Source organism: Gouania willdenowi, chromosome 24 (genome assembly GCF_900634775.1).
Source record: "Gouania willdenowi chromosome 24, fGouWil2.1, whole genome shotgun sequence".
NCBI classification, from domain to species: domain Eukaryota; kingdom Metazoa; phylum Chordata; class Actinopteri; order Blenniiformes; family Gobiesocidae; genus Gouania; species Gouania willdenowi.
The window spans coordinates 19,764,806-19,779,772 of NC_041066.1; the positions used below are offsets into that span (position 1 = coordinate 19,764,806).

The 14,967-nt window shown below is 37.5% G+C and overlaps 1 protein-coding gene across 2 annotated transcripts in view; it reads left to right on the top strand.

Annotated features, from left to right (window-relative positions):
• The window catches only part of fut8b (fucosyltransferase 8b (alpha (1,6) fucosyltransferase)), a 116,791-nt gene continuing 101,824 nt past the window's right edge, over positions 1–14,967 (top strand). For both annotated transcript variants that reach the window (XM_028440054.1, XM_028440055.1), the window contains exon 1: positions 1–235. The gene's annotated coding sequence lies outside the window, so the exon portion shown is untranslated. The remainder of the gene's footprint in view (positions 236–14,967) is intronic.

Below are 14,967 nucleotides of genomic sequence, written 5' to 3' on the forward strand. Positions count from 1 at the left end.
CCTTCCCAGGGTGCTTTGACACCGGCCGTGCAGCGGATCCGCTACATTCAGCCCAGCAGAGTGTCCCTCTAGCTGTATTCACACTCCTCAGCCCCGACTTCAGTTCCTGTTTCCGTCTCAGGCAGCGTTTGTGCGGCTTTCCTCAGGCTGCGGTCACTGCGTCTTCCTCCGGCTGCGTCAGAGCCAGCTTTACAGCCTCTACTGCCTTCCTCCTACCGCCGAGCTCCAACTAAAGGTGGGTGATGATGGTCCTAGAGCCAACGCTTTGTTTTGTTTGCATGGCGGAAATGTGGGGAGCAAGAAAACGGAGGCAAGTGTTACCCTGAAGCCGTTGCTACTTTCGGCCTGTTGACTGTGTGCGTATGGCTGCTAATAACGGCAACGGTGTTGCTGCAGCTGCTGCTGGTCCCGTTATGCGGGTTGTCTGAGCTCCTTCTCCCAGGGATGCTCCCATCAGACCTCGGTCTGTGCTCCACATCCCCTCGCACACACTGCACCACGGCGCTCCTTTCAATGCGTTTATGCAGATTCAATAACAAACATGCCTTTTTCTTTTTCTTCTTCTTCCTCTTTTTTGCTCTAAACCTTCACACACCGTGAAGAATGAATGGCTGTCACATTTATTCCTCACAGTGAGTGACCACACAGGGGGAAGAGGCGCTGACATGGCAGCTGTCTGTCTGCCTGTTGTTTGCTGCTTACTGTTGTTGCCATGTATGACTTCACCACCTCCAGCCCCTCACACTAGGGCTGCACGATTCATCTCATTTTAATCGTGATCACGATTTTGGCTGCCACGATTAAATTAACCTGTGTAAATGTGTCTCCAACATTGGTTCCCAAAGGTTTATAATCTACGAATTTAAAGCAGTGAGTGGAATTTAGTTAAACTAAAACTATAGTTGTGTATTTAGTTGTATACAATATACTGTTTTTATGCATGATACACAGAGATACTGTAGTACATATGCAGTACAATGAGACAATAGGTGAGGAGTGGATATTTACAAATTTACACTGTGTGTGTGTGTGTGTGTGTGTGTGTGGAGCCATTGTGCATTGTGTTTAACTTGTCAGTCATTCACGTGAAATTGCGTGACAGTGTTTCGTAATTGGCCGTGACTATGGTTACATTAAACATATCCATAGACTGCTACTCTATGCATACGCAGCGAACCTCATTGGCCAGTTTAGGTGACGTGTCACGTGACCTACCCCGATGTCCACTGGATGCGGCTCCGTTGCGTTACGTGTCCGGAGCTGATATGTTTCCACTTTGGTTTATGTGTTAATTTCCACCGGGTCCACTGCGCTGCGTGTCTGCTCCCTCCCAGCTGCGACAGTCCGGCTGATACACGCAGGACTTCTATTTCTGCACGACCCATCAATCAGCACAGAGCAATTGAAGCTAAACAGGAAGTTAAGCACATACTCCGCAATAAAATATCCGGTTACTTTTCAAAATAAAACACTTCAGATTAAATTTTAAGTAACTACATCACCAAAACGTCATAATGTGTAAAAACAACATCACATTCACTACATTGTTTCCTCTTATACTGTAACTGCACTTTAGACTGCAGCAGCTTTGATTTAGTTCATGTTTTATTGGTGTCGTTTTATCTCTTCTCTGTTGGCTGTTGCTAAAAAATGTGGCTATTGAGTCCAACCTTCTTGTTCTCCTTCGTTAGGAACACTGACCTGTTTATTGTTGCGTTTATAACACATACCTTTAACTGTGTTCTCACGCAATTATATAAATATCGAGAGAATTCCTCTGTCTCGTTACATCACAGTCGTCCAACCGGAGTGCACCGTGGGCACTCAAAACGCAACTGGTGGGAATTACCGGACGGCGGACAGCGGAGCAAAACCTTGATCGGTGCCGTGGCGCAGCGGAGACGTATCCAGTGGAAACCCCGTGTTAAAGTTCTGTCAGTTTTATTGTAGCTCATATTTATTTTTAGCTACCCCGCTAACCCTTTTATTTTAGCCCTAACCATAACCATAACCATAACCCTAACCCAGGAAATACCCAAAAATGTTTATTTTTGTCAGATATTTATCTTTAAAGATGGGATTTCCCGTGTTAAATATGTTAAAATAAAAAAATGTACTTGGCAAAAGTGGGCTTTGAACCCACGGCAGCAGAAGGAAGAATCCTTACGCTTCCTTAGTCACATTACGCTTATGTAGAAAAGATCTGGAAACACAGATATAATGTATGGTGGATGAAATTTCGTGCAATATATCGGTTATCGCAGAACCGCTGTATTGTGATATTATCGTTATCATGGGCAAAAAAAAAAAAAAACTATCATGTTAACATTATATCGCAAGGTATCTGGTGATACCCAGCCCTAGTAAGAACAATAGTTCTTTCCCATTTTTTGTGCTACCACTGTAAAAGTTTGTATAGAGCCCTGTAGTGGACTCAAATATATATTTTAAAAAATCAATTATCATTGATCAACATGATATTAATGGTTTAATATTTGTAAATACACACAGATGTGATGTGATCAATTGGTAAGAACGCAATCAGCTTACTTCCTATTGGATCATTTAATTCCATGCAACAAAACTAGTTTTGATCGGATACCTTTCCAAAAAGAAACTTAATTCTGATTGGATTTTGTCCCATGTAAACATTATAGTTTAGTTTTTATTAGTTAACAAAAAATATCAATAATTGGATATGTATTATTTTCTAGATTAGTGTCAAATTTTTTTCTTAGTCAACAAAACGAACACTGCACCACAGTCATGCTGCACTCCATCCTTTCTACCAAGTGTCCATTTAATAGGAGTCCTATAGTCTGCCTTAGTGTTTAGTGTACAGCTCAGCTGATGGATTGTGGACTGGAAAAAAGGAGCTCCCAGCAGGGAATCCCATTAGAGCAGATACGCCTTGGTTTATTACTACATACTGTACCCACATTCAGCTAAAGCAGGTGCTGCATCTAAGCTGGTGGCCCATCATAGGCCATAGGAATGAACTACTCACCTTCAGTCTATATCATGATCACTTATGTGAACTAAGGGTGTAAGAAAAAAATTCATTTGGCGATATATTGCAATATTTCACAGCGTGAGAAATATCCAAATTAATTTTTTCAATCATGTTTTTTAACGGAAAACCATTTAATTACGCTATTAAATAAATTGTATTTCATACCACTTTGTACTTGTAAATATTGATATTTTAACATGCAAATCGTATCGTACTCCTAATATGAACTGATATTTGTCATTATTTTACATAATGTAAACAGTGGCACATTAAAGCGTGTCTAAATGTCCTTTGTGTGAAAATAAAGCACCCATATGAAATCAACATATTATAAAGACGGGGTTAAGATAAAATGGAAGAGAAAACAGGAGTTATTGTGTAAATGACCAAATAATTCAGTTGTAGATATCCCAAAGTGACAAATTCAATGAAACCACATTATTTTTAATGGCTCAAAGTTTTTCCCATGCTCACTGTAAATCACATCAATGCAGTCATTTTTGATCGCAAATTATGAAAAGAAATCTAAAGAAAAATAATAATATTAATAATCTTGAAATTTTTTCCAGTGTTCAGCCCCACGTTGCCAATCATGCATCTATTTAAAGAAGGGACAGACCATACAGGATGTGCTAATAATTCCAGCAAGTTGATTTTGTCTTCTTTTTGAATAATATGTTAAGTTTCAATTGTTTAGACAACTTTTTTTTTTTCAGGAAAATTTACTTTCATCATCTGACAAGTTTCGACTGTCAATTGTCAGTCTTCTTCAGAGACGTCTGCTGCTGCTTTGATGTGTCCTTGAATTCCACATAGTAATTCCAGCAAGTTTTTTTTTTTTTGCCTCTTTTTGAATAATATTTTAAGGTGCCATTTATTAAGACAACTTTTTTCAGGAAATTTACCTTGATCTCCTGACATCTTTGGACTGTCGACTGCCAGTGTTCTTCAGAGGCGTCTGCTGATTCCAGCAAGTTAATTTTGTCTTCTTTTCGAATGTCATGGTTTCATTTTACTTTGATCTTCTGACAAGTTTCGACTGTCAATTGCCAGTCTTCTTCAGGGACGTATGCTGATTGCTTTGATGTGCCCTTGAATTCCACGTAGTAATTCCAACAAGTTTTTTTTGTCTTCTTTTTGAATTATATTTTAAGGTGCAATTTATTAAGACAACTTTTTTTCAGGCAATTTACTTTGATCTTCTGACAAGCTTCGACTGTCGACTGCCAGTCTTCTTCAGAGGCGTCTGCAGTCTTTGACTTCCATGTGTCCTTGAATTCCACATAGTAATTCCAGCAAGTTTTTTTGAATAATATGTTATGGTGCAATTTATTAAGACAACTTTTTTTTTCAGGAAATGTACTTTGATCTCCTTACATCTTTGGACTGTCGACTGCCAGACTTCTTCAGAGGCGTCTGCCGATTGCTTTGATGTTTCCTTGATAATTATTATCGTTCAAAAAGAAGACAAAATGAACTGGCTGGAATTACTACATGGAAGTCAAAGACACATCAAAGCAATCAGCAGACGCCTCTGATGTGAATACAAAATAAAAATCTTAACAAATTGGTTATAAAATCAGGAATTTTTTAAAGCAAAGATCCTGCAGGGACTGATATTGAAAACTAGAGCACATTAATGTTAAAATTGCTCTTTTTACCCCCACATAAAATCTCCTGCCCACTTGAGAATGAGTTTGACACCCCTTACGTCCACTATCATTTCTCTCTCTCTCGCTCTCTCTTTTTTTTTTTTTACACTATAGTCTGGCAATAAATTATTAGCTTATTATGTTTTCTCGTGCCTCAATTATAGCTGAGTTTCAATCCTTCTTCAGCAGATATCCATTGTATCCTGATCCCATTGGTGACAGGGGAGGGGGTTGAAACTCAACACATATAGATAACTAATGCATCATTAATGTTATCTAATGAAGTCAGACCTGGTTACTGGAAGGAGATTGATTGGGTTCGTAGCCCTAATCTACTTATGCATAAGTAATATATATTATATATATATATATATATATATATATATATATGTCTATATTGCAATGGCTCCCAGCCATTGCCTCAGATATAGACACTGGGTTCAAATTGAAGTGCTTCAAGCTGTCAGGAGCCAATTACTTTACATAAAGAAAACTGAGTCATGCCTGGCTTTGATCTGGGCTCTGCCATTTTTTGAATTGACATCTCCACGATATATAGTACAAATAATTACATTAGTCATTTATGTGAGGATTGCTTATCATAACAAGCAGCACCCAGATATACAGTAATTGTTGACACTTTTACTATGGCTGTGCATTGCCATGAATCTGATGATACGATTCACAATTTGCATGTCACAATACATGATATCCTGATACTAAACAATACTATATGCATTGAGATATATCACAATATCAATAATTATAAATGTCACCTTTGCACATACAAAATTGTATGAAACACAATTTATTTATTTTAATTGCGGGAACAATAAATGGTTACTAACTGTAATTCAAGTACCAATATCAAAGACACATGGTATGTTTATCAAACTGTCACATTACATTTAAAAAAAAAGTTTAATTTATACTTCTACAAAATATTCTGATTCTAAGTTCTTAAATTCTTAAAAAAAAAGAGAAGTAAACACATACATCTATAAAAGTGCCCAGTATGTTTCTGAAAATAAATCAACTTCCAAGCTATAATGCATAGTTCACGGACACCTAGTGATCGGGTGTTTACGTGCTATGCATAGGTTAGTGCAATTAAATGTTTTTTTTTTCTTTTTTAATGAAAAACAATCGATTTGAACATTTTTTTTGGATCAATGCGATATATTGCTGAATCGATTTTTGTTTTTTACATTCTTAACTTTTGCTTGATTTTCTTTTGGTTTTCTTCGGCTTCCACGTCTTGATAAGATGGCATGAGACAGATTTAGCATTTACCACCATGTAGCTCCACAAAGACATGATATTTTATCAATAATAGAGGAGAAGAGCATCCTGGAGATGTAACCATCCCAACCTTTTTGCTTCACCATCTTTTTAGTCCTCCTCACTCTGCCCTTTGTGCATCCACTTTCCATCCCACCTACCGCTGTCAGTCTTCATTTGGGACTAATGAGTTCATTAAACATATTAGCGTTGCTCTGCCATGAGGTTGGATGCACTGCGGTTTTTGCAAAAAAAAAAAAGAAAAAATGTGCGGTGACTCATTGAGTGGCTTTATCTGTAATAAGCGTTGATGCATTATTATCACATGGTTACCACAGGCTCTGTGCTTGGTTGAATGCTGCAAAGTTGCCACTTGGCAAGAAGTGAGGTTTTATTTAAAATAACAGTTGGATTTGTTTTTCATTTCCAAGTCTCTCTCTCTCTCTCTCGCTCTCTCTTATGTCATTTTGTCACCTGCATAGAAACCCCCTGTGTTTGCCTGAAAAGCCTATTCTAATTTCAAGCATCACAGTGTTTGGGCTCCATGTACAGGGCTTGATATTGGCTTTTGTGTGCCGTGTAGATACATCTCTACGTTTCACCTTTCCTTCTTGTCCCAAATACATCCTTTGTTCCCAACCAGACTTCAGACAGATGAGAAGTGGTTAGAGAGCCATCGAAAGGACAAATATTACATGACAATTTACCAGTGTTCAGCCGCATGTTGCCAATTAATGCATTTATTTAAAGGGACAGACCATGAAGGATGGGGAATAATTCCAGCAACTTTACTTTGTCTTCTTTTGAAATAAAATCTTAGGGTTTCATTTATTCCGGCAACTTTTTTCTCAGGAAATTTATTTTGATCTCCTGACGTGTTTTGACTGTCAACTGCCAGTCTTCTTCAGATGTGTCTGCTGATCGCTTTGATGTGTGCTTGACTTCCGTGTAGTAATTCCAGCAAGTTTATTTTGTCTTCTTTTTGAATAATATGTTATGGTTTCATTTATTCAGACAACTTTTTTTCAGGAAATTTACTTTGATCTCCGGACATGTTTGGACTGTCAACTGCCAGTCTTCTTCAAAGGTGTCTTTCCATAATAATAATTATTATTAAAGAATAATTATTATTAAAAAACAAGACAAAATTATCTTGCTGGAATTACTACGTGGAAGTCAAAGACACATCAAAGCAGACGCTTCTGAGGAAGACTGGCAGTTGACAGTCAAAACATGTCAGGAGATCAAAGTAAATTTACTGAAACAAAAGTTTTTGGAATAAATGAAATGAAACATATTATTCTAAAAGAAGACAAAAATGAACTTGCTGAAATTACTATGTGGAACTCAAAGACACATCAAAGCGATCGGCAGATGCCTCTGAGGAAGACTGGCAGTTGACAATCAAAACATGGCAGGAGAGGAGGTCAAAGTACATTTCCTGAAAGAAGTTGTCTGAATAAATAAAACCTTAACATATAATTAAAAAAATAATATATATTGAACTTGCTAGAATGACTACGTGGAAGTCAAAGAAACATCAAAGCAATCAGCAGATGACCTCTGAGGAAGACTGGCCATTGACAGTCAAAACATGTCAGGAGATCAAGGTAGATTATATGAATAAATGAAACCTTAACATATTATTCAAAAAGAAGACAAAATGAACTTGCTGGAATTGCTACGCGGTAGTGAAGGACACACTAAAGCGACCAGCAGACGCCTCTGAGGAACATTGTTAGTTGACAGTTGAAACATGTCAGGAGATCAAAGTAAATTTCCTGAAAAAAAAGTTGTCTGAACAAATGAAACCCTTACATAGAATGTGCTATTGCTTGTAGTGAGTTGCAGGAATGATGTCAGTCTCCTCAGGAAGCATTGTTTGGTTGTTATAGTTAATCCTCGTGGTCTGTGTTCCCAGACAATGTACCGTAAATAGATGAGAAGCCACTGAAGAAAGAGCTTAAGCCTTTGTGTTGCCTGCTCTGAGACAGGAAGGATTGAAGTGAATGAATCTGGGCCTTAATCATGATTCTTCTGACTGTGATTGAGATTTCAGCTTCTTTTTTTTCTTTCTCTCTTTTTTAAATTTCTTTCTTCAATATAAGCAATTAACAAAACTACCTTTCAGCTTCAGATATGAAAGAGTTTCACATCATTTGTCCTGAAAAATAAGTTGCTCAACAATCACAAGATAAACTCTGCAAGAACTTTACAACACTTTGCAAATGTGTCTTTTTGAGTAGCCTATAATGACCCTTTACAAAAAGTGAGCATGCAATTCCACTTAAAGCACTGGTTTCCTTTCAAAATAACGTCTTGAAAAAGCTTTTTTCATTTCATAAACCAGCTCACAGATCAATGTGCTCACAGCTGGTGTTTTTGTTGTAATTTGAGGATTGTGTAGTGTAGTGTAGTGTGTGTAGTGTGTGTAGAGTGTGTGTGTGTGTGTGTGTGTGTGTGTAGATCAGGGGTGTCAAACTCATTTTAGTTCAGCGGCCAAATACGCCGGACCAGTTTTAATCTCAAGTGAGCCGCAGATTACAGGTGGTAAGATAAGCAATTTTATCATTCTTGTGCCCTGTTGCACTTCCACGTACAATAGTATTTATTTAAAATATTTAAGGCACCGACATTATCCAAGCAATAAGTGACAGATATCAGCCCTGCAGGATCACAATTTAAATTCCCTTGATTCCTTGACCATTTTTTATTTAATTTGGGGAAATCTCTGGGAATAATTTAAGGATTTTGGAAATATTGAACGTACTTACATCAGTTGGAGATTAAGAATTACTGCCGTAGGAAAAGAGTACAGTTTCATTGAATTTGTGTATTTGGAGACACTGAGGTATCTACAATTGAATCAGTTGAGGATTTACACAATGGGTCACGTTTTCACTACCTGTGTTTCCATCAAATATTACAAAAGAATTTTGACACTTTCGATAATTAAATGTGTCGCAAAAGAACTATGGAAACACTTTTTCCACAAATACACATCACAGAACCTGATGTATATGGTCACGATTACGTCTCTCCGAGAAAACATTGCGTGGGACGTGTAAACAGAAGAGAAGACCGGGACATTTATTAGCATTATACTTAAAAATTATTACTGTCACATTAGACGTGAAACAACAAAGGAATTCAGAATGTTATAAGGATATTTTAAACATCTTGCATCTTCCTGCAGCGAAGTCTCGCGAGATGAGATTTACCACAGCACACATCAGACACAGGTCTGATGTGTGCTGGGTCCAGACTGCAATAGCTCTATTTTTAGGAACAACCAGAAAAAGTCAGGGCCCTATGGAGTTAATGCAGCTTCTTTAATTCCTGTGGTGACAGGTAACACAGGTAAAATTGTGAAATTAAAGAAAAGCAAAAAGCTTTATAGAGATAAAAATTTGACTCCTATAACATGTCATCCAAAAAGCCCACCAGTGTCTCCAGTAAAGTTTTTAAAATTAGTTCTTCCTAATGTTAGATCTCTTGTTAACAAGTCACTAATAATTAATGATATTATTTTGACACATCACTTGGACTTTTTATTTCTTAATGAAACGTGGTTGAATGATGGTATCAGTAATACTATTCTCAATGAAAGTGCACCACAAGACTTTATTTATTTAAATAAGTGTCGTACTTGCAGGAAAGGTGGTGGAGTTGCTGCCATTTTTAAATCAATATTTCAGTGCAAAGAAATAATATTTGGGGATTTTATCTCCTTTGAATATATGTCATTCTTACTGAAGGGTGATTCAAGAGTTCTGTTTTTAGTCGTTTATAGACCCCCAAAATATTCTGGAGAATTCATGGATGAGTTTGCTGAACTGCTGTCAGTTGTATGCACTGAATACAACTTTTTAATAATAACAGGTAACTTAAATATTCATGTAGACAGTAACATGGACAATACTCCCAAAGAACTGTGTGCTTTAATGGATACTTTTGGTCTTACACAACATGTGACTGGTCCGACACACACTCAAGGTCACACTTTGGATCTGGTTATCTCTAAAGGTGTTGATATCTCTGCTGTTGATGTAAGATACTTAGCTCTATCTGATCATTTCTGTGTCTTTTTTGACCTAGAGACTGTAACATCTGTTCCCCCTAGTTATGTGTGTTTAAAGAAAAGGTACATAAATGAGAACACAAGTGCACAGTTTATGGAAGCCATAGCAATGACACCAACATTGAGTGCTGAGACAGTTGATGATCTTCTGGATGAGTATAATAGAAAAGTCTGTAATGTCATAGATGTGGTGGCTCCAATCAAAACTAAGAGAAAACCAAACACACAGAAAACACCTTGGAGGAGGACTGAGATAATGCAGAATTTGAAATCTGACTGTAGAAGAGCTGAGCGTAAATGGAGATCAACAAAACTCCAAATTCATCTAGAACTGTACAAAATAAGTCTGCGAAAATTCAATGATAGCTTGTTCAAAGCAAGGCAGCAATACTTTTCTGAATATATTGCCAAAAATGTCAACAACTCTCGCACGTTGTTTTCTGTAATTGAAAAGCTCACAACCCCCCAGATCAGATAGCCCCTGAATTACTGTCAGCTGGAAAATGCAATGAATTTGCTGTATATTTCAATGAAAAAATACAATCAATAAGGTCAAACATCAGAACAAACCAGCAAAATCACAAAAAGCTGGAACAGCTTCAACCACTGAGGGATGAGTCAACTACAATGTTAGAGTTTATTACAGTGAACCCAAAAACAATAGAGGAGACTGTTCAGCAGCTGAATCCATCAACGTGTTGCCTTGACACAATACCCTCAAACTTCTTTAAAACTGTTGTAAAGTCAATTGTCACTGATTTGTGTCAGATAATTAACTGCTCATTCCAATCAGGCACCGTACCAAAATCCCTGAAAGTAGCTGCTGTGAAACCTCTGTTAAAAAAGAGAACACTGGATGCCTCTATACTGGCTAACTATAGACCAATCGGCAACCTTCCATTCATGGCCAAGATCATTGAGAAGGTGGTCTTCAACCAACTGAGTCAATTCTTTACATTCAACAAAATATTTGATAAATTTCAGTCAGGTTTTTGTTCTCATCACAGCACTGAAACTGCTCTTATCAAAGTGATCAATGACATAAGGTTGAACACTGATTCAGGAAAAGTATCTGTTCTCATTCTGTTGGATCTAAGTGCTGCATTTGACACTGTAGATCATACAATTTTGTTGCACAGATTGCAAACATGGGTTGGATTAAATGGAAAGTAATGCAATGGTTTAAGTCATACTTGAAGGAGCGAAGCTATTTTGTAAGCATTGGAAACTTTGAATCTGACAGATTACCAATGTCCTGTGGGGTTCCTCAGGGATCTGTTCTTGGACCTCTTCTGTTTAGCCTTTATATGCTTCCTTTAGGACAAATTTTACAGAACTGTAAGGTTGATTATCAGAGCTACGCAGATGACACACAACTATATCTATCACTGAACCCAGATGACCATGGTCCCATTGAGGTGTTGTGTGACTGTTTAGAAAAAGTAAACTGCTGGATGAGTCAAAACTTCCTTCAACTAAACCATGACAAGATGGAGGTGATTGTCTTTGGTAACAAGGAAAAGAGGACTGCTGTCAGCAATTATCTTGAGTCTCGATCTTTAAAAGCTAAAGACCAAGTCAAAAACCTTGGTGTTCTGATTGACTCAGATCTTACATTCAGCAGTCAGATCAAATCTATCACAAAAACAGCCTTCTACCACCTAAAGAACATCTCCAGAGTGAAAGGTTTAATGGCTCAGAAAGATCAGGAGAAACTGGTCCATGCTTTTATATCCAGCAGACTGGACTATTGTAATGGTCTTCTGACAGGAATCCCCCAAAAGAGCATCAAACAGCTACAGCTGGTTCAGAACGCTGCAGCTCGGGTCTTAACCAGAACAAAGAGGTCAGAGCACATTACTCCAGTTTTAAAGTCTTTACACTGGCTCCCAGTCAGCCTCAGAATAGACTTTAAAGTTCTGCTGCTGGTGTATAAATCTGTGAATGGGTTTGGTCCAGAATACATCAGTGACATGTTAGTCAGGTATGAACCCAGCAGGTCTCTCAGATCTATGGACACAGGTCAGATAGTGGAGCCCAGAGCTCACAGTAAACATGGTGATGCTGCTTTTAGTTGTTATGCTGCAAACAAGTGGAACAAACTGCCAGCAGAGCTGAAGTCAGCATCCAATGTGAACATTTTTAAATCAAAGTTAAAGGCACTTTTTTTCTCTACTGCATATGATTGAGAGAGAGATTTTTTGTCATGTTGTTGATGTCATGATGATATTACTGATGATTTTAATTGATTTTACTGATGATTTTAATTGATTTTACTGATGATTTTAATTGATTTTACTGATGATTTTAATTGATTTTACTGATGATTTTAAATGTTCTTATTGATTTCAAACAATTGAATGTTTTATCATGTAAAGCACATTGAGTTGCCTTGAGTATGAAATGCGCTATACAAATAAATTTGCCTTGCCTTGCCTTAACGGGCGTTACGAGGCTCCTGCTCAAAACAACCTTCAATGGAAACTCGTTCAAAGCGCAATTATATTTTGTTGACATTTTAGAAATATTGCTTTTATTTTGCAAAAATCTGTAATGGAAACCCAGTTATTCTTACTTTCTCCCGTGGGCCAAATTGGGAGCTTTAAAGAGCCAGATTCGGCCCCCGGGCCTAGAGTTTGACACGTGTTTTAGATTGTGGTTGTGCACCATTTTCCAAAGGTGTGGTTTGAATTACTTTCCAAATTAAAATGTCAAATTCCTGCTCGTTTCTTATCTAGATGCATCAAAAGACGCACCACTTTTAATTAATTTAGGTTCTCAAGACAAGAGGGGGTAAAAATAGTCCAGTGGCAAATTGAGTCATTGATGAATCTATGTCTGGATGGTGTTGGCAGTGGCATTCATCTTCCTTCCAGAAAGACTGCACTGGAGTCTTGTTTTTTGGAATTTGAGATCATCCAAATACACATCTGAATGGAAATATTTGTCAAAAAATACGGCGTCCGGTAATGCAGTGAGTGGGATTGGAAATTATGTTGGCAGCCCATAAGTATTCCATGCTTGTTCCTGTCTTGCGCGCATGCAGAATGCAGCCTTTTCATAAAGGGCAAAATGTGTAGGAAAAGGGTTCTCTGCATCACTCTTCCCCTGCTGTCATCCTGCTGAGGGCCATCATTATCTGTATTGTGAGACGGAGTGTCTGTCTAGTGATTGTGTGAGCCAATCACAGCGCGAGTGTGGAGCAGGTTTCCATGGAGAGAAGCGGGCAGGCCCACGAGCTCGGTTTGAGGAGACTATCCTGATCCTGGCTGATGATGTGTTACGTGAAAACTGAAAAGGTCTGGCTTTCGCTCTCTGTCTGTCTGAATGTATCAGGGTTCACTGGCGTGCCTCGCTGAGATAGCAACACATAAGTAGAACATAAAAGTAACAGATTACAAGTACTGTAATTGAGTATATTTCTAAATCAGTACTTAACAACTTGTACTTAAGTATATTTTTAAAAGAATTAAAGTAATTTGTTACATTTCTACACCCAACTGCTATTGAGTAAGTTATTAATATTTTTTGTTTTCAAATGATCAACAGAGTTTGTGAAACTATAAAAAAATTAAATGACCAGACAACAATTAAACATTTTTAAATCCAAGTTAAAGGCACTCTTTTTCTCTACTGCGTATGACTGAGAGGGAGAGTTTTTTTTATCGTGTTATTGTTGATTTAATGTTTTTACTGCTGATTTTAATGTTCTAAGCTGTTGAGTGTTTTCTGTTGCACTTTTTGATCATGTATAGCACATTGAATGGCCTTGTGTTGGAAATTCCTCGTCATCATCACATCAGAATCCTTTTATTGTCATTGTACAAAATACAACATTCAAGTACACTTAAAGATTCTAGCCAGGACAGACACAGTTATAAAAAAAACAACATAAGGTGTGGAAAAAGTCTGTCAGAATAAAAGGTTCATCAGAATAAAAGTGCATTGGTATAAAAAGTTCAAAGTGCATCATAGCCATAAGGTAATATTACCTTAAAATGGAATTTAGTGAGAAATACACTGAGTGTGTGTTTGCATGTTGTCAGAACGAGTGTGTTATGCAATCTTTTGGCTGCTCAGCTCACACATCCTGACTTGGGCTCCCCTTTAAAGGGAATCTGCTCCAGCAGAGTTTGGGTGGTAGGACGTCTACCCAGCCTGCAGTGCTCTGCTGACACATCAGAGATGATGTGGATTTGTGTGTTGCTGTTTGATTCTGTGTGTGTGTATCCCATGGAATTTCTTCTATTGCAGCCTGAGCTGAGAATTGGGTCTTAGAAGCATTTCTTCTCGGCTCATTGGAGTTCAGTTGTACAGAAATAGCCGTGCAACCGTTCACATGCGGTGTGTGTGAATCCCCTTTTCCATTTTTAGGAGGAAGCATGAGTAAACCCTTCCTTGTTACATTGTTTCCTATGTGTGTCTCTCTCTACATATACTTATTCCAGTTCTGCAAATCTACTAGTTTTTAGGATGACAACGGACATTTTATCAGTCTTTTGTTTTCCTTTGTGATTAATAACATATTTCATGAGTTTGACATAATTTTAGTTACTAATGGATTAACAGTGGGACACAAACAACCCTTCAAAACCTTGCACTAACTGAAACTTTCCTGATTCCCAGTACAGGTGTGTTGATACAAGTTTTCCAACTTCTGATACAATATTGATATTGCCGCCTTGTGTATTGGACGATATCGATACGATATCAGCTCAAATCATAAATACTTTTATTACCCATTTTATAGTGTGGGATGTTGGAAAACTGACCCATTTATTATTAACCAAGAGGTAACATTTATTTTCATATGAAAAATGATCTATAGTTGAATAAAACAGATAAAAATATATATTTGAAGACAAATTTTTAGTGGATAGTAGTTTATCTTAAACTTAAAAATGTTCAACAAGTGAATTGCATAAAAAAAAGTTATAAAA